This window comes from Fukomys damarensis, unplaced genomic scaffold (assembly GCF_012274545.1).
Source record: "Fukomys damarensis isolate Sample0158 unplaced genomic scaffold, DMR_v1.0_HiC HiC_scaffold_38, whole genome shotgun sequence".
In the NCBI taxonomy this organism is placed as follows: domain Eukaryota; kingdom Metazoa; phylum Chordata; class Mammalia; order Rodentia; family Bathyergidae; genus Fukomys; species Fukomys damarensis.
This window is the reverse complement of record NW_022900950.1, coordinates 4,874,920-4,900,242: the sequence shown is the minus strand read 5'-3', so window position 1 is coordinate 4,900,242 and position 25,323 is coordinate 4,874,920. Positions and strand designations below refer to the sequence as shown.

Sequence of the window (25,323 nt, the reverse complement as noted above, 5' to 3'; positions counted from 1 at the left end):
TAATAGTGTCCAAGGGAGAACAGATCATATCTTCTTTGTTATTTAAATCTTGTGTTGTGTTTCATGTTATTTCTTTTTAAAGCTTTGCATTTTTGCCAATACCTGCTTTTCTACTCACTTTTTTCTTTGAAAAATTCCAAAATAGAAATTCTTTGTTTAATAAAACACCTCAAGTCCTTGAACATAAACTACATATGTGTTTACTTTTAATATTTCTTTTTTAATTTATTTCTTTATCTATGCACAACTGTTATATGAGAGGGTAATTTGGGGCCATCATATCATTTTGTGTTTAGATTTTATTTTTAATAGGTGAAATTTTTCTAAATAACCATCTACCATAAAAAAGGACAAGGTATTTCTTTTTTGTTTTTTCAGCTTTAATTGAGTTTATTGGTACATTTTAGGGATACAGTACAGTTGCATTCATTGTTTGGATCATGTACCTCTACTTCTTATTACATTGAACCAAAGTGCTTAATGTGAAATTTTGTATCTTGAACTAAGCCCAGGCAAGAACACTGGAGTATTTTAAGAAATAAGTCAGTGATATTACTTAAGGAAGTTTTTTGATGATGGGTTGGGAAAGGTCCATCTTTAGTCCAAACAATTCTGAAACACTCAGCTATAATTTGGAAGATGCTATCACTCACAATGTACTTATCTATGCATATAAGTACTTCAAAATTTCTATGTATTAGGGAGATAATGCATGGGATAGTTTTTATGCTTCAATCAGTGCTTCTAAATGAAGCACCTCACATGGTTTCCGCCACCAGCAAACGTTAGCTCATCTGTTTCTCGCTTGTGAAAATTACTATAGATTATTTATTTATTGATGAAATCTTTGAATAACAAGGTCCTCCCTCCTTTGATTTGTCAGGCAATTAAATTATATGCAAATAATTAATGAGAATCTTATTTTTCAATTGACAACTTGTGATTTATTTGAAAATATATATTGCTCATAAAATATGTTCCACAAATATATTTTAGCCAGTAGGTGCATTTCATCACTTTAAAATTTCATGAAAGTCTAGGCATGATAAATACTAAGTGAGGCACGGTAAGGATCATGCTAAATCCCGATATATGATTAAAATAAATGAGTGAACAAATATAAGCCATAAATAAGTGTAGTCAGATAAACTGATCATTATTCTCCTAATAATTGAGATAACAAGTAACACATTAGTTTATTTACTGAAATATAAACACTTTCTACTTGTTCTGGCATTCAGGAGTATTGTTCACTTGCTCTTCACTACTCGATATTTCAGTCCTAATATTTGCACTTCCATCCAAAATGACCAGAAGTAATTGAAGCACAGTATGACTTTGCCTGTTTTTGCCCTGATATCTTTGGGACTTTGTCCACAAGCTTTCTCCGTCTGAAATATGTTCCCAATTTAGACTTTGGCAGTATTAAGACATGGCCTCAGATTCTCTGCCATTCCTCTCATTGACAAGTTTGGTGCACGTCCCCTTCTGCAGCATACAGACTTATGATTGCTTTCAAACAATGGAGTTCAGCCAATGTGATTCTGTATGACTTCCAAGCTGGAGCACGTTCCTTCCATCTGGTTCTCCTGAAACATTTTTTGATGGCAGTGGCTCCGCTGAAATGCTCTTTTTCACACCCACATGTCAGGATTTGAAAAGTGTCATCAGATGAACAAGACACGAGTAGGTGTTTCGATCTACAGTCCTTTTTAGGGCATCATTTAGTCCATCCCACTCCATGCATGAGACACTTGAGTAAAGAAATCTTTCGATGATTGGAACTTCAACACAAAGGAGTACCCCAAAGTACTCTCTGTCTTTCTAGCCAAAGACTTGTACACCATTAATCAAAGACTACTTCTGTGAAACTTTCTTCTCAACTGGTGGACCTCTTGCCTCTTGGGAAACAACTAAGTGTTTTCATTACTCTGTATGATCCAACCTTTTGAGCAAAGATCATTTGAAGGATGATTTCATAACAAATGGCTTTGAAAGTCATAAGTACGAAGGATCAAGGATGAAGCTAGAGTCCATGCCTAAGGTCTAGAGGTTGACTGTAAAGTCACCAGTATACATTTGCATTAAAAGGCTGAAGAAGTAGAGATGAATGTCCAAAGGCAAAGACAATGACTGGTTCTCTTCAAAAACAGTAATATTTCCCATCATGTTTCCCTTTTTATTCCTTCCAGACTACAAGCTCATTGTTTGTGGCCACCTATATCAGAAGTGGTCCCTTTTTGCTCTGTTTACCAGACTGTGTGCCCAATCTTTCACAGAACGACCCTGAACTGTGCTTTCCTAAGCTGGTAGGTGTTTCTTAATCAGTTCAAGTGAGCCTCTCATCATTAATTCTCAAGTACTCTTTCTTTCCTTCTTGGAAATTTTTGTCTGTTTTTTCAAAGTAGTGAAGTTCTTTACTTCTCATCTCCAAAAGTAAATTAACACAAAAAGTAACCCCTCTTTCTGGAGGTGAGATGGGTAGATGTATCGGCAACTCCTCTGTGAGTTCTGAATCTAATAATTGTATGTTCTTCCCTGTGACATGATCCACTTTGATGCAGACAACATTTACCTTTTACCATCTTCTCTGCAAAGTATAAGATTCTGGGTACTGCATTTTACCACTAATAACATACTATTAATCTGATGGAGAAAGCCTGTGTCTCCTGACAAAACGCAAACACACATTCACATGTGCATATGAAAACACACACTAACACAAATGTGTTTATAAATCCACATATTTGTAATGAGTTCAAGAAAGCAAAGGGCGGATGAAGGGAGAAAACACTGCCATGAGGTGACAGTCACACTTGAGAAGCATTATTTGGGTGGTGATTTGGAGGTTTGTATGGAGCTTTTGAGGAGTTCCTCTTAACCTGAAACCTTTCAGACAAGCAGCATTGAGTCCACTTCTCAGAAAGGAGGGAGACTGGTGATATTTTTTAGACCCAAAATGTTTCCCCAAGATTTCATGTGCTCAGAGTGGACTTTTGGAAGATGACTGGATCACTGGCACACTACATACATCAGTACATTTTTCAATTCATGAATTTATACCTGGATGTTTTGTTAGGGGCCTGGTTCAAAAGTTGAGAAATGAGGGGCATGACTTGGAATAGTATATTTTTGTCCCCATCTCCTTCTGCTTTCTCTCTGCTTCTTGAATACCATTAGTTGAACACTATATCACTCAGTGCTCACTAGAGAAACAGATGTAATGTAAAATATGTAAATACACAAGGATTTACAATATAAGCATACAATAACTGCAGAAAGTGTGGAAGAGTGCAAAAGGGTTGTCTGTGTACTGAACAGCTGAAGGACAGTCAAAAGTTAAAGACCTTGAGCTCAATGTAGTGTCCTGTGCAAGTCCACATCTGGAGGTTTAAAGGTTTGTGACAGAGGTCTGAAGGGATTGTGTTGGAAAACTGAATAATCAGTGCTGGATGCCACTTAATGACATCCCACATGAAATGAAGACTTGATTTCCTTGGAAGAAACAGAACCAGCCTTTCTTGTTCATATCCTCTTTATTTTATTCAGGTGACAAACCTATTGTTTGGTGCCAGTTACCCCCAGGGTCAGTCTTCTGTCTTTAGTAAATCCCTCAGCCACACCTACAAATATGTTGATCCAATTTATGTGAATGTTTCTTTCTCAAGTTGACATAATCAGTTAACTATCACACACACACACCTGTCCTCCATCAGGCCATTTCTGACCTGAGACCAGTCTCTCGTAGACAGTATCCACCGTAACTGTGAGCCAAAATACTTTTCCTTTTTAAAACTGCAGACACCTAGTCTTTCATGTCGTGCACTGAAAAGTGACTGATTCACAAGGAAACATTCCAGTAAGGGCAGGAAGCAAGTCAGAGAAGGGGACTACCAATCACATAATATCTCTTAGCTTCACATTGGAGAATTGTATTTTTGTTTGTTTGTTTGTGTTTTGTTTTTGTTTTTGTTTTGTCGAAGTCTGGTGTCATTTATAGCTTTGTGGCTGTAAGATGGCTAGGAGATCATGGGCAAAGTTTCTTGGTTACAAATGTCAAAAAAGGGCCAGGGATTTAACTCAGTAGTGCTGTGCCTGCCTCACAAGTGCAAGATCTGAAGTTTGATCCCTGGAACAACAACAACAAAAAAAAACGTGCCAAAATTATTTGGACTATATTTGAGAAAGTGTATATGCAAAAATTTAAATTGGTATTGACAGGCTTTTAAATAATGATCAGGGTGCCAGGAGAAATACAAGGCCATTTGTGGCTTATTATTATGGTCTTTGTAAAACACATTAGTTCTTCAAAATTTCTCCCTTAACACTCCTTTGACTTGAATGTAGATGAGCAAGTGTGTTTTGACCAATAGGTGAGAAGAGAAGGAATGCTATACGCCTAATGCCAGACTATGAGAGTCCCTTTCAGCTACTATCATAGACCTTCTTTTATTCATTAAGTTTATTCATACTTTTTAGGTATACAGTACAATTACTTTCACCATTGGGATCTTGTACCTTTATGTGATGGATCTTGGTTCTTATTGTTTTGCATATTCCCCTGCCCTCTCTTTACCCGCTCCACCCTTCCCTCTTTACAAAGACTTTGTTCCTATTTTTTTTTTCCTTTTCATGTATTTTTTGTCTTTTCCCTTCTTTCCCCTCCCCTCCCCTTCCCATAGATTGTTCTGCATATATTCCTGCTCAGCATTTCTTTATCGGAAACCAGGCCTTAAACTGTGAGAAGTGAGTGTCATATGGAAAAGCCATGTGCTGACATGCTGGATCATAGTTCTATCTCAACTCAGATATTCAGTCATCTAATATGCCAGCATGTGATGATGAAGCCTAGAGATGAACTACTCTTAGCAATTTAAATATTCAAAGCTAAGGGCTCTATATTATACACTTGGGGAGCAGAGACATGGCATCTCCATTCTGTCTTGTTTAAATTCTTGCTTTACAGAATCTATGAATATAACTTTTACCCTCTTCTGTAGTTGCTACTTAATACCTGCAAATGCCAAATATCTCCACTGATATTACATGGTCTTAGAGGGCAGATTGTGTTCCTTTCATTTGCCTGAACCAATATAAATAATTGTAGAGATAACATATGTTAATTCAAATAAAAGAAGATGATTTAATAAAGGATAGAAAACACTACATGGAAACATAAGAAAGATTTAAAAGATAGTTAAAATTGACCTTCTAACCAGTAGTTATAAAGTAACTCAATGCATTAAACAATACTATATATTTTAATAGTATCTATCCTCTGATTTGAAATGCATTAATACTCATAAATAATATAAAATTAAGATCTGAAAAGATTTTAAATCTTGCTTTCTTTTCATAGAGCATTTAAGAGTTCGAAATTATGTCTAATTAGCTTTTGAAAACACAAACTACTTTTAAAATGATATATTTTACTGCAAATTAAAAGAAATAGATATTTAAGTTACCCATTTAAACTTCTAATTTATTCTCTTATTTAAGCAATTTATATATGGGAAATATTTTAAAGCTTAAATTCTTTTGTTACTGTATTTACACTTAAAAATAAATGTGCTCAGTCATTATCAAGTTTAAAATTCAGAGATTTAATGATGCCAACTCAATTTTAGTATAAGTAACTGTTAGAAAGTCAAATGATCAAAGAATTAAATATGAACATTTAGTAAAGAGATGATGTGATTTAGCTCTATTATTATGGAATAGTCTCTCTTTGCATTCACTCTAGTGTATTGTTTTCGCCTATGTCTCTCTCACTCTGAAATTTTCTTTCTTTCTATTTAGACAATTAATGAAAATGATATTCACTGGCCCATTTAAATTAATCTCCTTTGAGCTCATGTTGCATTAAATGGTGGCTCTTTTAAATAGGCCATCCCCTTGAATTCAAACGGGAGTACAAATAAATGAATCCTTCTTCATTTAGAGTCTATTGACCTGATTCTTCTATAATGTATTTTTGTAAACACACATCTGCTGTTTATCATGAAAAACTAAAAGTGTATTATAATTAGAAATCTGCCAGTAATTTATTTGCTCCTTAACCACCTGCTTCATATAAGATATTATCTTGTATTGTATTGTAATTTTATTGCAAAAAGAAGGTCTACATTAATGAACATTATTCCAAAATTTAAAAAGCATGTTCACTTGAGTGTAATGTTTATTTTCAATCAGTGCTTTCAAGTCATATTGACCATTATTAGTAAATAGAAACTATTGTTAGCTGAAATGTTCCTATCCATTAGTATGTTATCTGTATAACAGAATGATTATCCTGGCTGATGAGAAAGCTTAGTTATTATTTTTTCCTAAAATTATACATCTACCTTTTAAAAACACATATTTTCCTCAAATTTACTATAAATTATCTTACTTATTCCAAAGATGTTCTCATGATCTTATCATTTTAACGAGTACAACATGTTTCTGAAGTATTATACTTTTATTATTTTTAGGAAATTTGCTTCATACATAAAAGTGATCTTACCTATTGAGTTTAGTACATGCTTGGTATTTTAAAGATTGAAATAATAATAAATGTTTACCACACCAAAAATTAAATATCCAAAAATAAAATGAAAATCATATTTCAGAGGCAGGAAATAGTCTAGAGTATTGTTTTTATGCATGAAAAAATCTACAGAAAGTACACCTATTTCTCTTAAAATGCCTATTCATGTAATAGTTGCATCATTCACTAGACATTGTCAGCCTGATGGGCAAATTATATATAGCTAAGTGTAGATTTAATGGTATCCTTTGATTTCTGTTTAAATGCCATATAGATTTAAGAAAAGATAGAAATTGAGAATTTACAAATTTAAAATTCAAAATTTTACAATGAAATGGGGAAACAAATCTACATTTTTATTTTCTACTTGAATCTATAAGTTGATATGGCACGTTGAGTGTGAAGATCACAAAGTTGCACTGGTGAATGTTTAAATTAGTAATAATTAGATTAAAAATGGCACAAGCCTGTATTTTTGAAACATGTCTAAAAATTATAGACTGATAATTCTTGAATGAAGAAAATTTAAAAATTGATGATTATATAAAAATCAAATCAAAATACTTTCAAAGAATGTACAGGTATACAAGAAGAAAAGGATTAATTGAAGACTAAACCCACAAAATTAAAGGTATGGTAATGCATTAATTCAGCAATTTCCTGTCCCGTCACCCATTACATTTTATGCTTATTTTGGTGTTTTAGAATCTAACAAAGAATACATGATAAAAACCCATGCTGGATTGGGGATTTGGCTCAGTGGTTCTGATGCCTGCTTCACAAGCACAAGGGCCTGAGTTCAATCCCTGGTACAAAAAACAAAACAAAACAAAACATGCTTCCATCATAAACCTTATATGATCAACAAGACACATGAGAAACCACATTTCAGAGCACTGGATTGACTCAGAGTTAACCCATATGTAAAAATGATTTGTCAGATTTTGAAGATTCCTGGTGTTTATGAAAATGTTCCAGCTATGAAATCTTCTTTTCAGTTGCTTTTTTTTTTTTTTTTTTTCGGTACCGGGGATTGAACTCGGGTCCTTGCGCGTGCAAGGCAGGCCACTGAACCACAGAGCTAAATCCCCGGCCCATCAGTTGCTATTTTAAAAGCAAAGTTAGTGCTTTTGGCACTATGGATAGGCGTCAATAAGCTAGTAACCAACATGAGACACCTTTTTAATTTTAATTGAAATTTCACTGAGATAACTATATATTCAAAGGCAGTTGTAAAAACTAATACAGAAATCCCAGGTACACTTTACCCAGTTTCCTCCAATTATAACATGGTACAATAGAATAATAAGCAATCAGAACAATATCCAACCAGTATATTGACATTTATCATGTCACTGATCTTATACTGATTTCAGTGTTTGAAATTAAACTCAATTAAATGTACATGTTTTTACTTTTACACTATTTCACTCACCTGTATATTCATGAATCAACTCTACAGCTCAACACACTGAAGTTTCAACACCGCAGAATTCCTCAAGTTGCCATTGTAAAAACCTTTGGTACCTTGATCAGTCTCTGGTACCCTGATCATGTCCACAGTACATGGCATCGTTATCTCTCTACTTTCTAATATTTGACCTTTGAAGATATTATGTAACATGTAATCTTTGAGAGATAGATTCTTTTCTGAGTATATTTCCTTGGAGTTTCATTCAGTTTGTTTAGCGATAGTTTGCTTCTTCTTGCTGCTGAGTAGTGCTCTATGGTGTGCATGTATCACATTTTGTTTAACAATTTACTCTTAGAAGAACACCTGAGCTGTTTCTAGTTTTTGGTCAATAGGAGTAAAATTTGTATTAGTATTTGTGTATAGATTGTTGTGTAAATACAGGCTCCCAAGATATAAGAGTGGGATGCAATCACAATTGCATTGCTTGGGTTTACAAAAGACTGCCAAACCCATTTCCATGGCAGCTGCAGTACTGCACATTCTCACCAGCAATGTTTAAGTGATCCTATGTTTTAAGATCTCTGGCAACATTTGACATTGTCACTTTTGTCTTTCTTGCTTTTGTAAAAAGTGCACACACTCCCTTTGTTTATACAATTCCCTTTCACTCTTTTTCTTAGCAATGATAGATCTGAAAGCCAAGATATGTGCTATATATGCTTGTATTTTCAGTAACTAATTCATCATCTGGCATATAATAGGCCCTGTGCAAATAAAGTTAAATAAATAGTTCTTTTTTTAAATGTTTTGTTGGAACTCATTTGTCATTTCTGTTATTTAGAAAATAACACTTAAATACCTTATTACATTCAAATATTTCATCATCTTTTATGTTATAATATATAATTCCTGCATAGAGAAAATTGCTACAGTGGCATTTTCTTATATTTGCAAAGTTAAACTGGATGATTAGAAAAAACTATTTCTTATTTGCTCATTTAATAAATATTTATTGTGCACCAATCTGTGCCAAGGTTGATTTTTGGTTTGAGAATGAAATATTCAAATATAAAAATTACCACCATCACAGAAATATCTTGGTGTTAGAATTATTGTATTAGCGAAGTTTAGGTATATATTTGTACATAAAAAATACATATGGATGCATTTTATGTTTTAAGTAAATATGCTATATAAATTATATGTAAATATGCCTCAACAATATAAAATTTTAGATAATAACAACTGACAAGTAGATTCATTTGATGGGATATAAATAGATTTATTAGGAATACCTTGAACTGGAAATAGCAGAAAAATTTAACTGCAGCTTGTTAAAATAAAGGTTTTCTCAAAATAAATCTTTGTGGTATTCACTAAAAGTTCAAGGATGCCATCATTAATGACTTTACAGTTATCTTAGTATTTTGATTGTGGCCAAAAATAATTATTTCACCTTCACAGATTGGGATCACAAATTCATCCAGAGTTGCCATCCATAACAAAGCATATTTAGAGAGAGTAATGAAGGGCCTAGAGCAAGTAAAAGATCATAGTATCCAACCCAGTCTGCCAAAAGTGTACTTCTAACACTGTTTAGAAATGGCTACCTAATCAAAAGTATCCCAAGTCCTTCCTTCTTTCCTTGAACAAAGAATCAGACAAGACGAGCCAAAAATGGTACCAAAAATTTATTTCAAACATGTATATGGGAGAAACAGCACTGCAGAGCAAACTTTGGCAGATCAAGAGAACAAGATAAAACCAAAAATAAAAGAACACTCTGTGCCTGAGAAATGCAGCGCAGGATACCAAGGGAAACCACAACAGTGGGCTCCCCATGCTGTCTCATCTCTTATGTATTCCACGTCTCCTGGGGCCTGTGAGAAGGTCCACATATGGGGTCCTGAGAACTAGTTGGCTCTGTCCTGGGAGCTTGTTAGTGACAGGTCTCACTCATTTCCCCAGTCAGTTTTCCACACCCTACCTCCTATACCTGTACCTCTCAAGCTATTTTCCAGCTACAATTAGACAACAGTAGTAATGACAAGCAAATAGAGTGAAATTTGAATGTATAGTTTTGTAATAAAAGGGTTTTTTGTTTGTAAATCAACTATATTCCAGTATAATTTACACAGCTTAACAACTTTTAATATTTCTAAACTCCATCATGAATGACAAACGCATTCAATAGTGTGACCATCTCTACAATCAATATTTAAATTGTTCAAAAACTTTCGACTATGTGTTTTTCCCATTGGCTTTTCTTCAGCAGTAATGCTTAATATTTGTTGGGTGCATCAAGTTCATTTGCTTCAAATGTTAACAAGCTTGTGTGCATGGATGTACCACAAGCTATTGCTGATGGGCATTAAGTGGTTTTTGGCTTTGGCCAGTTATAAATAAACTTGCTGAGAATATCTGTATACAACCTTTTAAGAACAAACAAAAGTGAAATACTTAAGTCATATGGTTCTGTGTATGCTCAACTTGAAAAGAAACTGACAGTATTTTATATGAAATTATTGTTCAATTTATGTATGTACACCCTGAGGGATATGTGAGCTTTCCAGTTGCTTTACCTGCCAAACAACATTTGCTATTGTCAGCCTTTTAAAATTTTAACCATTTTAAAGGTATTGATTAAATCACATTGTGTTTTTATTTATATTTTTCTCATGATTAATTAAAGGTTTATGTGTGTGTGCTACTGGCCATTCATAATATTTTTATGAAATATCTGTATATTTTGCTTATTTCTTATTTTATCTCTCTACACGACTGAATTATAGTAGGTGTATTCTTTTCTGCATAAGAGTTCCTTTTCATTTAATTCGTCAGAGTGATAGGCAGACACATAAAGGCAGTATCTTTTGAAACCGAACTTTTGAAAGCAGAAATACATTTAAAAAACTAGATAAACTTACATTTTGTATTTCTTTTACGGTTTCATGATATTTTTGACCCATCTAAGAAGTTTTTATTTAGCTATAGGCTAAAAGGATTTTTTTTTCTTCTGTTTCTTTTTTTTTTATACCTCTTTCTAGAAGTTTTTCAGTCTTTCTTTTATGTATAGATCTATGATCCATTGTTAGACAATTTTTGTACATGGTTTGAGATAGGGTTCATTTTTTTCAGAATATATTTTATTATGTGTCTACTTACTTTGGAACTACTAGTTTTTTTGTTTTGCTTTTGCTACCAGGGATTGAACTCTGAACCTTGTGCTGTAAGGCAGGCGGTGGGACCACTGAGTTAAATCCTTGGCCCAGAACTACTACTTTTTACAATGTTTATTTTCCAAAGAAATCATACTGATCCCTTTTTTCAAGAAAATATTTGTTTGGATGTACCTGTAGATTATTCAGTGAAACATGTTTGTCCTTACACCAATATCAAATTGTTTTGATTTTAGAAGCTTAATTTCAAGTCCATTATTGTAAGTCTTCACAATTACTCTTTTCAAAATTATTTTGGCATTTTAGGATCTTAAAGAGAAATTAAAAGCTTTCTAATGTTGAGGAGATTTTATATAAATTATTTTTATTGCCAAGATTTATTTGTGCACAATTAATGCACCAATACTATGCAGTATTATCTCTTTTTCTATGTGAATTCACTATATTTTTGTTTGTTGTATCACTGTTAATTTCCAACTACAAAATACTGTAGTTTTCACCAATGAGAATGTGTACCATGATGTTAATATTAAGGTTCAGAAATATTTTAAATTATACTTAATTGGTTTTTGATTTAAAAATCTTTAAAAATCCAAGTATATAAAAAAGTATTTTAATATTGATCTTGTATTGTGTTCTTACTACATTGACTTGTAGGAAGAACATGATCTCTTTTTGGTGTAAAATATCTAAAAATAAAATGTTTTAGCACTGTATTCAATCATAACTCTTTTTCTCGCCTTAGGTACTAAGTAGGACTTCTAATGCAAGACTGAAAGTAAGGAATTGTGGTAGGGAAGAAATGTGCTATTTCTCACTTTATGCAAAATCTATGCAAACTTTCACTATTATGATTTAACTATGAGTCTTCTGTACATATTGATATCAGATTTATAACTCATTTTATTACTATATTACTGATTTTTTATGAATATATATTCAATAGTTAACATTTTCTAAATGTTTTCTGCACCTGTTATGATTATTATATTTTTTTTAATAGACTCAGTATAGTGAATTACATTGATTGATTTTAAATTCTAAACCAATTGTACTAGTGGAATAAATGCTTCAGTAGTCTATCACTAAATTACAAGCCACTCAATTTAGAAGCATAAAGTAGACACAGTTAAGTTGCAAAAAGTAACCATTTTAATGTTTATGTTTCCTTGGTCTAAAATTCAAAACAGTACACTGTGATGAACTGTACCCACACAAAGAAGCAGAAGACAAAAAAGTGATAGGAACTTATCTTCTGCTCTCTTCCTCTGGACTCTGATATAAATGTATGAAACCATTAATATTTTCAGATTGTACATTAAAACAATTGATCTGTGAACAGTTATGTTACCTATTTTACTGAGTGGTTGTGAGAGTTATATAAATTATTACTCTTGGCAGAGGAGTAAACACATGCAAACCTCACTGCAGTAAATCGTTTAATGCATTAAACATTAAATACACCCTAATTGAATTTAGTTTATACTTTCTAGAAATTCTTCTACATGGCATGTATATTTAGTCTTAATTACATTGACTTTAGTTTTGAAGAATTTCTTGCATACACTTCTTTCCACCCTTACCATTAAGATCTCAGAACTCTATCTGGCATATCGCCCATCCTCCCTGATACTCTTAGTATTAGGGGCCTGAAAATTCATTTGCAGTGATGGTAATAGTTTAGAGAATAATGTTTATTTGTTTCCCTTACCTCTACCCAGTGATGTACTAGACCTTCCCAGTTGCCACACCTCAAATATAACTTCAGGCATTGCCTCTCAGGAAGTACACCTGTCCCCTACTGAGAACAGTTGGCCCGGAGAGAATGGAAAGAAACATATTTTTTTAGATATTTCATACTCAAACTGTTGCCCATAATAAAAGCTTCTAGAGTTAATTTAAACACAAACTTATTTGATGTAAGACATATATAATTGTTGCAAAATGGATCAGACTACTTTTATTTTTCCCAGAAAAAAAATCATTAAAAGAATGCATTAAAACTTGTCTTTTAGGATCTGATAAGTCTCTTGCTATTTGAAATTTAGGAAGTCAAAACAATACTTTCAACTACAAGACCAAAGCAACAGTACTCACCCTTGACCCAATATGGAAAACTAGATAATCAATGCTATGTGTCACAGCCACAGAGCAGGAAGAATGTGTATTGAGATCTCATGTAACACTGAGGTTAGAGTCTGGCGTCATCACACATGGTTTTGCAGCTGAAGGAGAAATTATCTGATTATCCTAATGCGATTTACCAATTTATCAGGTTATTTTGACTTAGGAGAAGCTTGGTCAAAGTTGGAAGTGAACTACAACTGAATCTTCCAAATGTAATCGTTAGCTTTAAAACCTCAAACATGAAATTCACTCTAGAGTAGAATTAGGAGAGAAATGAATAACTTACTCTGCTATATCTGCCTCTCAGTCCATTATAATAATATGTAAGTCTTTACCTTTGTAATCTAAATCTAGCCTTTATTTCCAGGCTTTTATCTATACTTTACCCTCTATGAGACCTATATTTTAGCATAGCTGCCCTTTATCTATTCTGTCTCTGTTCACTCAGTTGCCAGAATTCCTATTTTTTCCTTGTATTTTCATTCTCGGTTGTGTTTCCTGCTCCTTTCTTCCACTAGACTCAACTAATCCACTTCCAGATGCTTATTTTTAAATCAACAGATTAAGTACCACCTCATCCATATTGTTATTAAATTTTCCTAACAGGAAGCATTATATTATTACAAGTTGTGAAAATTTTTTACATCTCTCTTAATAAAATGGATCATATATTCATTTCTCACACACATCTTGTCCTCCTTATAAGTTTGTGTTAAAAAAGGTTCCCCTATAAAATCCATCTTGATACTTAAAGAATTCGCAAGGCTCTGAGTTCAATTCCCCTCACATGACAGTGAGGAAACAGAACAAGAAGTGAAGGGACAGAAACACATCTTTCTGAGTCGGTACCACAATGACCTATTTTCAAGCAGGCTCCACCTTCTAAGAGCATTTTCAGCTACAAAAGTCAGCAAACAACAACTCTCCCCATGATGCAATTACCCTTAAAAAACATGAAACTTTGGTGGACACTTCAGATCTAAACCATAACACAATTCTAGTTTTAACATTAATTATTCTTGGTAAATCAAACCATGTTTCTAAATTGCATGTGAAAAGATTTGTTCATTTCATTTATATCTATTACATAAATAAAAATCAAATGTGCTTTCCATAGAAATGGGATGAACCACTATGACTTTAATTTTATAGAGAATGAATGGCAGACAGAAGGTGAGGAAGCTTTATTGTGAAAAAGAAATACTTCAGGTATGTTGTGATTAAAAGTCTATGGTGTGAGCAAAATACATGTATGGCTTCCTATGGATTGTTCGCAGTTGAAAATGGGGCAAAAAAGTAACACATCTGGAAAATTTGACCAAATCTTAGCTATCTTTGTCATATCGGAGCAAAGGCCTTGACATTCTGTTGAGATTTCTTAGAATTCTGGGTCAGATTTCTATTGCCATGTATTCTCTGACCATTGTCTATGTGTGTACTCAGTTTCTCATTGCTGTAACTCCATTTTCTACTACTAGGTTTGCTTCTCTCTTTCTTATTTTCTTCCTTCCATTTTTAAAATTTCTTTTCTTCAATTAAAATATTTATAGAAGCTTGAATATACAACGCTTACCATGAGAGACACTGATTACATAACTCTCACTTCTCTCAGCCTTCATATTTCACATCGTTAGTAACCAATATATTTTTATTATCAGACAAAAGAGTACACTCAAACTTAACCTCATAACTGGAGGCTGACGATGTGACTCATTTAGCCAATTTAATGGGTTTTGGCCGAATGGGGAGCTCTCCTAAGAGGCATGAACAGGCTTGAAAATCTGCAATGAAACTAGTTTTTCACTGGAATCAATGCCAGATTATTGGAATATATGGTACATGGTAGTTTAAAATGAGATGGTAGGTATGGTAAGATCTTCTGGGGAATTTAAAGAGCTAAGTGTATAAAACAAAGAGAACTCTTAGAAGATGGCTAATTTACATTTTGCGTATGGTTAAATATTATTTGTCGTTTGTATAAATGATAGGTGCTAGTGATGGTGGTGGAGTATTGTACAGGACACGTTGTTTTTCTTAAATTCAAGGAGCCAAGTCATTTTGCAAATGAAGTTAAGGACTTGCACAAAGCATATGAAAAGCGATAAAAGCACATTTCTTCATAGATTATTCCAAACATAAGTCCATTGGTTCTTCCTGGAATCTCAACACTGGACCGTTCTAACATTTATTTTACACATATTTTCCTCTTCCAGTCTAGTCAAGCTTTGGGCTGCTAAGGCCTTAACCAGGAAGCAAACTCTATATTGTCAAAGAAAGTAGACATATATTGCATTTTCAGGATCGTGAGAAATATGCTGTTAATTACCTGACATCACGTGGTAAGCAGTCTCAGCAGTCTCGTCCTTTAACAGCTGGTTCCACTTCTTGTCTATGAACGCTTTAATGCTTTTTATTTTTTATTTTATTTGTTTATTTTTTTTGTACCGGGGGTCTAACTTGGAACCCGTGAGGCAGGCAGCGGCACCACTGAACTAAATCACCAGGCCCCACTTTAATGCTTTTAGCAGGCTGATTCTTACCAATAAATGCTTGGTTTTGTTTGTTTGTTTCTAAGTTAATTAGCAAAAATCTCAAATTGAATCAGAAAAAATATGTATGATCACTCATTGCAACCATCAATGATGTACTGTGCAGCTATTAAGAACTAGGTAAGAGTCTGGAATTTAGCTCAGTGGTAATTTAGCTCACAAGCACAAGGACCTGAATTCAATCTTTGGTAGCCCCCGCCCCAAAATTAGGTAAGCATTTTAAGAATTATGGGAAGGAACTTCTGGTAAATGATTCCAAATCTAGGAGTGCTTAGTTGGTGTTTTTGCTGTATAATATCTGAAGCTTTACTTTGTGTGTAAATAAATTTTCTAATTGAAAGATATATTATAAAAAGAAAAAAAGTCATACCTAAGACATAAAATATTGTATGTTAATTCTGAGGTTATTTTCACTATCATATCCTTGATGTATTCAAACGTATATAATTATAGTTTTCATAAGCATAAGAATATATATCATTATGGATATGGATAAATGGCTACACTTAACAGAGTATTCAAAGACTTCTGAGAGAATATGAAGAAGAGAAATATGAAATGCTACCTAAGGGGAATGTAAATAGCTGCTTTGAGTTTTTATTTACCTATGTCTTCATTTTATTTTAATAATGTTTAACAATGCACAGTGATTTACCATAATTTTAAAATAACTAAATATATTAACTGAAACTGTAAAGTAAACATAAAATATACTTAATTATGTAAAACTTCTAAGCAAAAAGACAATATGTAATCTATTTGAACAGACCTCAGTTACACATTATAATCAGGACTGGAACCTAAAGAAAGTGAAGAGGTCACATAATATATTAAAGTCTGTCATCTTGTAGAATTTCAAATTCGTTAGCGACTAAGAGAAAGTATTCTCAAGATTTATTGTAATGATCAGCCTTCCTACTGTAAGAGAAATCCTTACCTGCAATATAACCACTTCCATATTTTGTTTCTCTATTTCATTTAAAAACAGTTCTGTCAAACATTCACATATAAGACCTGGTAGGAGTAACTCATTGTTCGTGTTTGACCTTGAGCATCCAAATAAAATCCAAGATATGCAGCCTCTATATGTGCACAAGGGTAGAACTGATCATATTTTAGTTATTGTAAGGGAATAATGCCATGTAAATACCCTTTCTTTTTATAGAAAACTTCTGTATATGGATTTCTTTGACATCTTACTATAAGCTCTGATTGCTTTTGTAGTGAAAACCCAGCAATTCATCTGAAAGGTCATTCAGGAGTAGGCACAATAATTTCAGCTGATCAAATCAATTATTTATACAATGAACTACAGTATGGTTCCCTCTAGAAATTACCTTATTATAGCTACTCACTCCCACTGAACTCTAAGAAAAGTGACATTTTGAAATACAAAGCTTATTCCCTTCACTGAGCTCAATACGTATCGGCATGTCTCTGTGGCTTTTTTCTCTATTGAATAGCTGTCAGTCAGCCAGAGAGGGCCCATTCCCTGAGCACACTGCACAGTGGGTTTTCTTGACATGATGGAAAATTTTCCAGTTGGCAAAAGTAAAGATTGAAGGAGGTAAAGCTTTGGACTCAGCATGAAAGGTAATAGAGCTATTAGCCAAATAAATTCAGAGATGCTGGTACTGTACAACCAAGTAGCTAAGAAAGGAGTTTAATGCCCCATGGGTCACAGGTTTGAGAAAGGGTTTAGCAGATCAAAGCATGCAAATAGAGAGGGGAACTTCTTGGAAATAGAGCTTTGGGTATGGAAATTAGTGTAATTTTAAATTAACAATTGTCTATAATATATAGGAAAGCTTTTTTACACAATGTGAAAAAGACATTAACCTCCATACAATAATTATAATTGTCAGTTATATATATATATTTACCAACCACATATATATAATTCATATATATGTATATTATTACCAATTACATATATATGTCATATACATGTTCTTCTCTGATTATTATAACAGGACCAATTTACCTAATAATCACCCTGTAATAACTAATAATGTTCAGAAGGTAATATTACATCTGTACTCATTTAACTTTATACTTTAAGATAAAATTGGACATTGTTCAAAATGTTTAATTTCCTAAAATAACTTCATATAGAACTATTTTAGATAATTTTTGCCATTTCACTTTATGCTAAAGCAAATATATCTTTTGGTAAATAGACTTTACAAGCATGAGAGCACACAGCAAATAGGAAAATGTATTACATATCAACTGCTGACAAAAAAAAAAAAAAATCACCTCATTCCTTAGCCGTTTGCATCTTTTTTCTAGACCATGAATTTGTTTATAACTTATGTGGGTCTTCTTGGTAAAAATCTCTCATGAGACTATAATTCATATAATGGCTAGAACACCATGATGTTCAGCCAGATGTAAATGAGTTCCAGATTTCACATGGCTATTATAAGGATTCTTTTGTAGATGCTGAACTGTGAACTTTATCTCCTCTACTTGTAGACACCGTACACCTTTCATGTCAGCCTATGTTTAAGTTACCTTTCAATGACAGCCGACATCCTTCAAAATAAGCTTGTCAGACAAACAAACAAAAAAAAAAGTGGAAAAAAAAAGAAGGTACATTCGCTTTGTAACCTAATCTTGGAGTTAACATTCATTCACTTTTGCATCACTGTATTTGTCAGAAATAAGCCACTGGGTCCAGCCTCCACACAGAAAGGAAAATTCATTTAGGGCATCTAAAAGGCCACCACAGTGACTTCACATTTTTCGAACTATTGTGAATTTATGTTAGAGAAAAACATTTTGTTTTATTATTAGATAAAAGTAATTGAGTAAAAACTAAAAAAAAATAAGTGAAGGTTCAACTTTTTACCTTAATTTTACTTAATGTCATTTGATTTGTTTGAGCATTATAAAAGTGTGAAATTTAATATGTAAAAAAACATAAATTGAATATAGAGAGTAATTCATACTGAAAAATTGTCTAAAACAATTTAGGAATGGAAATCAACTAACACATTTTGGACATGTTGTGCCTAAATCTTTGAAAAGAGCACGTGCCCAGGTAGTTTAATTTACAAACAATAAAAGTAGTTGCAGAAATTCCATGGATAAACATAGTGACATCATCATTATTATCCAAAATTATATGAACAAACAAAACATTGAAAATATAGTAGCTAATAAATCATAGACGTGAAATGGAACACATACTTATACATTATAAAAGATACAGTTCTCAAAAATAAAGTTGACTTTACTTTCATTTAAATCAAACTATAAAAGTATTTAATAAGATTTCTTGATGCATGAGTCTATGTTATATTATGTAGAAAAGAGGTTAATTTTATGTTAGTCACCACCAAATAATATTATTGTACCCTGTTTCATTAGCTAGTTAATATTGCTAGTCATGAGTTATTCAAAGTACCTGAAAATTCACGAAGACAGAATTGACAGTTAATTCCTATCACTCCCATATCTAAGTGATCTTCTAGCTTCCATCCTTGCTGACCTATAGCTTACCCAACAGGACAATTAGAGAGATCTAGTTAGCATTTATGTCAATAAACTCTAGTTTTCCCTTGCACTTTGAGTCTAAGAAACTTTTGCTTAAAATCTTCCAATGGCTCCCTATATCAATACACAAAGAAATGCAAAATTTCTGGAAATAATTATGGGAATCCACTACATCCAGCTACTACTCTCTCTCTAAGGTCTTTTTACCTTGCCCCAGGTGTTCATTCTATTTGAGACCCAGCAGCCTGATAGCTACTTCACTTGAGTTCAGCAAGGCTGCATCCTCTTGTCTCAGACCATTGCTCTCTTTCCCCTCAGCTGAATCTCTTTTCTTCTTGGATATTTTTTCACCTATACCTGTGTCTCGCTCACCTCAGTCTTTCTCATTTGGGTCTTGTCTGCCCACCCTAATTAAACTGAACCCTGCTTTCAATTTTCTATCCAAATTTCTGGATTATTTTTCTCCAAAGGTAATAACCACGTAATGTAGCATATTTCTAATTTATTCTGTTGATTTTCTTGTTCCCTCATTTATCCAGTGAAAAATAAGGGCAAAAAATACTATCCCTTAGTTTTATCAATATGTGTCAAGTATTAGAACGATGTCTCACAACAAGAGGATTCTCAATTTGTATTATGTAACAAATGGAGAATTTAATAATTACAGATATATTTGTATAGGTCTCTATTCACCTATCCATCGCCTAAATCTTAGCTATTTTGGTTCCACATAAACAACATAAATCCTCCACACCTAGAGTTACACTGCCATTGATTTAGCTATCTGCAGATGGAAAATATCCATAAATAAACTTCCACCTATATCAGACATGTACAGACTTTTTTCCTGTTATTGTCCCCTAAATAGTACATCATAATAACACTTACATACCTTTTACATTAAAAGTTGTAAGCAATACAGAGATGACTTAAGGTATATAGGAACATATGCCTAAGTCAATTGCATGTATCATGGCATTTTAGGCAAAGGACCATTTTTGTATCTGTAAGAAGACCCAGAATCATTCACCATGTGAACAGAACAAAATCAGTTGCTTTAATAATTAAAATTTTGCTCCTTAAGATTCATAAAGACTCAGATTCAATATTTACATCATACTAGTTTCATGCTATAGGAAAATTCACTTTAGCTCTCAACTGCTTTATTTATATTTCAAAATTAGGGACAACAGTATTGGGGAAATAAATATGTGATGTGCTTTAACTTGTCTATGTGTAGTGTTTTGCCCAGATTAACTGTGTACAAAATCTTGGGTAGATCTGCATCACAATATAGAAGACACTTCCTTTGGTCAATCTCTAGACTGAAAAAAGAAATATTAGATATTCCTCATAAAGGATTATTTATTCAGAATTTTCTGTAAGAAATAGAGGTAATGTTTTAACATTTATACCTTTAATCCACTTTAGTTTAGTGCATGGTGAAAGATATGGGTCTAGTTTTAATCTCTGACAAGTTAAAATCCAGTTTTTCCAACACCATTTATTAAAGAGACTATGTTTCATCCAGTGAGGATAGTAGGTTCCTTTGTTAAAGAAGAGGTAGCTGAGTATGTCAGAGTTTTTTCTGCATTTTCTAATTTATTTCACTGATACTAGGGTCTGTTTCTTTGCCAGTAGCATGCTGTTTTTATCACAGTGGCTTCATAGTATAGTTTCAAATTAGAAAATGTGATACCCCCTGCCATGTCTCTGATGCCTAGAATTGCATTTGCTAGGTCTCTTCTGATTTCAAATGAATTTTTATTTAATTTCCTCTAGTTCTAAGAAATATACTAGGGATTCAATAGGGATCACACTGAGTCTGTAGAGCAATTTTGGAAGTATGGCTATTTTCACTATATTGATTCTTCCTACCCGGGAACAAGGGATGTCTTTTCATTTTCTAATATGCTTTGCAATCTCTTTTTTTTTTTCAGAGTGTTATAGTTCTCAAAGTAGAGGTCTTCTATCTCCTTCGTTAGACTGATTCCTAAATATTTCATTATTTTATACTATTTTGAAAGGATGTTTTTCTCTAATCTTACTCTCAGTGAGTCTGTTATTTGTGTAGAAGAAAGCTATTGATTTTTGAGTGTTTATCTTGTATCAAGGTACTCTGCTGAATCTGTTAATTCTAGAAGTCTTTTGGCAGAGTTTTTTGGATCATCTACATAGAATATCATATCCTCATTAAATGATGACAATTTCACTTCTTCCTTTCCTATCTTTATTACTTTTATTTCTTTCTCTTCTCTCATTGCTGTAGCTAATGTATCCAAAACTATATTGAACAGGAATGATGATAGTGGACGTCCTTGTCTTCTTCCTGACTTTATTGTGAGGGTTTTCGTTTTTGACCATTTGCTATGATATTAGCTGTTGCTTTATCATAGATAGCCTTTATCAATTTGAGATAAACACCATCTATTCCAATTTTCTGAAGGGTTTTTATCATGAATGGATGTTGAATTTTGTTGAATGCTTTTTCGTCATCTATTGAGATGATCATATGGGTTGTGTCCTTGACTCTGTTAATATAGAATATTACTTTTATTGATTTGTGTATGTTGAACCATCCCTGCATCCCTGGGATGAATCCCACTTGGTTGAGGTGTATGATCTGCTTGATGACCCTTTGTATTCTGTTTGCCAGTATCTTATAGAGGATGTTTGCATCTATGTTCATTGGGGAGATTTGCCTGTAGTTCTCTTTTTTTGGTTGGGTCTTTCCCTGGTTTGGGAATCAAAGTAATACTTGTTTCCAGGAATGAATTTGGAAATATTGCTTCCTTTTCAATTTCACTGAAAAGTTTAAAGAGTAGTGGCAACAGTGATTCTCTAAATGTCTTGTCTAATTCAGCACCAAAGCCATCAAGACCGGGCTTTCTTTGTTGGTAAATTTTTAATTACATTTTCAATTTCGCTGTTTGTGATTGGGGTGGTTAGAATTTTATATCTTCTATTTCAAAGTTGGCAATTTGTATATATCTAGAAATCTGTCCATTTTTTCTGTTTTAAATTTTATCAGAGTACAGGTTCTTGAACAAGGCATTGATGATCCTCTGGATTCTGCTGGATCTGTTATGACTTCACCTTTTTCTTCCAAATTGCATGGATTTGAGCCTTTTCTTTTCCATATTTGATAAGGTTGGCTAAGGGTTTTTCAATTTTATTTATTCTCTCAAAAAACCAACTCTTCAATTTGTTGATTTTTGTGTCATTCTCTTAGTCTCCAATACATTGATTTCTGCTCTGAACTTTATAATCCCCTCCCTTGTATAAGCTTTGGTTTTGTCTTGCTATTTTTTTTTCTAGGAGCTTTAGATTACCATTATGTTTTCTATTTGAGCTCATTCTGTTTTCCTAGTGTGGGCATTCACTGCTATGAATTTTGCACATAAAAATGCTTTCCTTGTATCCCATAGAGTCCTGTATGTTGTACTGGCATTGTCATTAAAGTGAAAAAGTGACTAATTTCTTCTTTAATTTGTGTGTGACCTATTGGTTGTTCAGGAGAATGTTATTCAATTTTCATGTGTTTATGAAAATCTTAGAGTTTCTTATGCTATTGATCTTCAGTTTTACTGAACTATGGTCTGATAATATACATGGTATAGAAACACCAAACTTGCAGAAAGATAAGTTAGGTAGAACTCTTGAAGATATCATCATAAGAAAAGACTTTATGAACAAATCCTCTGTAACATGGGAACTAGCACAAAGAATCAACAATTGGGATCTCATCTTTTTAGAAAGCTTTTGCACTGCAAGAGAAATCACAAGCAGAGATAAGAGACAACTCACAACATGGGAAAAAAATTTAACCAGCTGCTCCTCAGACAAAAGTTTACTATCCAGAACTCAAAAAATATAAAGAAATCAAAAACATCAGACCCCCAAAATATAAAGATCCAATTCAAAGATGGGCATTAAAATGGACAAGTATTTTTCAGACAAAGAAGTAAAAGCAGCAAATAAACTTGAAAAAATATTAAACATCCCTGGTCATTCAAGACATGAAGATGAAAACAACAATGGTATTACATCTCATCCCAGAGAGAATGGCTGTTATCAAGAAATCAACCAATAACAAATGCTGGTGGGATTGTGGGGAGATAGGAACTATTCTTCATTGTTGGTGGGAGTGCAAACTGGTGTAACCCCTGTGGAAATCAATATGGAGATACATCAAACAACTAGGACACAGAAAAATAAGAACCAAGATAAGTCATGTAAATGTACAGGATTGAATGATGAAGGTACCTGTATCTAAAATGAACCAATAAACTTAATAAAGATTTTTTTTAAATGGAGTGGAGACAAACCGTGCAAGTATTCAAGTACCCTTTGAACAGAAGACCTAAAGAAAATCATAGCACCAAGTTGTGCTTGATCATATTGTGTTGGTGGTTGGGATAAAGGATTGTGGTTGATTCAATAAGCTGTTTTCTCTGATGCTATGGAGATGAGAATACCTGTGGTTCGTTAGAGACCCAGAAGCTAGGGTGCAACTATATCAGGAATTTTTGAATGATAACTCAGAGATTAAATCAAGGACAGCTGGACAACAAAAATAAAAATGAGAAAACACTTAAACAAGACACAAAGACAGACTTCCAGTTCACCAATGGCAAAGAGTAGGACAAATGAGGATGAAAAGGCAGATAGTGAACCACCAGGACATCCTGAACTCAAAGCACAGGAAGTAACAAAGCACATCAATCAGGCTCTAGTAAAATTAAAAACAGAAATAATTTCTCAGATAACCATAGAGATGGTGAGCAAAATGAAAGATGTGATTCGAGACTCTAGAACAGAAACTGACAAAAAAAAAAAAAATGAGCTTAGCACCACGATAGAAGCCATGAAGGCCCAGCATAAGAAAGAAATGGAAACAATAAATGCCCAACATAGGAAAGAAATGGAATCCATTAAACAGATTCAAACAGATATCCAAGAAATTAAAAACAATATTGAAAGGGTCTACAACAGAATAAAAGAATGCAAAGACAGAATCTCAGATATAGAACATAGGAATGCAGTCAGTGACTGCAAAAAGAGAGGTCTCTTAAAAACAGTAATGGATCATGAGAAATTGATCCAGCAACTCATAGATGATGCAAAGAAGAATAAAATAAGACTGATAGGAATCCATGAAGTAGCAGGAGAAAATGCAAATGACTTAAAAAGCTGTTCACAGAATTAATGACAGAAAACTTCCCAAACAGAGGGGAAGAATTTGACATTCAGATAACTGAGGCATATAGGACCTCAACTAGCTACAATAAAAAAAAAAAAAATCTACACCTAGACATATAATAATCAAGATCCCAGAAAACCAACAAAAGAACAAAATACTACAATCAGTAAGAGAAAAGAAACAAATCACATAAAAAGGAAAGCTGATCAGAATCACAGCAGACTTTTCAACACAAACCCTTGGGGAAAGGAGAGCCTGGAATGAGATATTTCAAGTACTAAAAGAGAACAACCTCCAACCTAGACTGATGTATCCTGCAAAACTCTCTTTCAAAATGGATGGGCAAATAAGATACTTCCAAGACAAAGAACACCTGAGAAACTACATGAATACCAAACCAGCACTACAAGCAATTCTAAACAATATCCTAGAGAAAGACATTGAAGGCAACAACACCATGAGGCCCAACAGAGCAAATCAAATAGGCAAGGCAAGAAACTAAAAGGAGAAGGTGAAAAAGTAAAAAGAGTCATCAAAAGGCCATAATAGGACAATAATAACTCAGTACATATCAGTTATAACCATAAATGTCAATTGCCTCAACTCACCAATCAAGAGAAATAGACTGGCAGAATGGATTAAGAAGCAAAATTCAACAATATGTTGTATACAAGAAACACACCTATTGCAAAAAGAAGCCCATAGACTGAAAGTGAAAGGATGGAAAACAATTCTCCACGTGACAGGAGCCCAGAAAAAAGGCAGAGGTAGCAATCTTATTTGCAGACAAAGTAAATTTCAAACCAAAACTGATTCTAGTA

General features: G+C 33.3%; 1 long non-coding RNA gene across 2 annotated transcripts in view; it reads left to right on the top strand.

The window, feature by feature from the left end:
• The window catches only part of LOC104858599, a 116,984-nt gene that overhangs the window by 67,850 nt on the left and 23,811 nt on the right, over window positions 1–25,323 (top strand). The gene's annotated exons all lie outside the window — the stretch shown is intronic.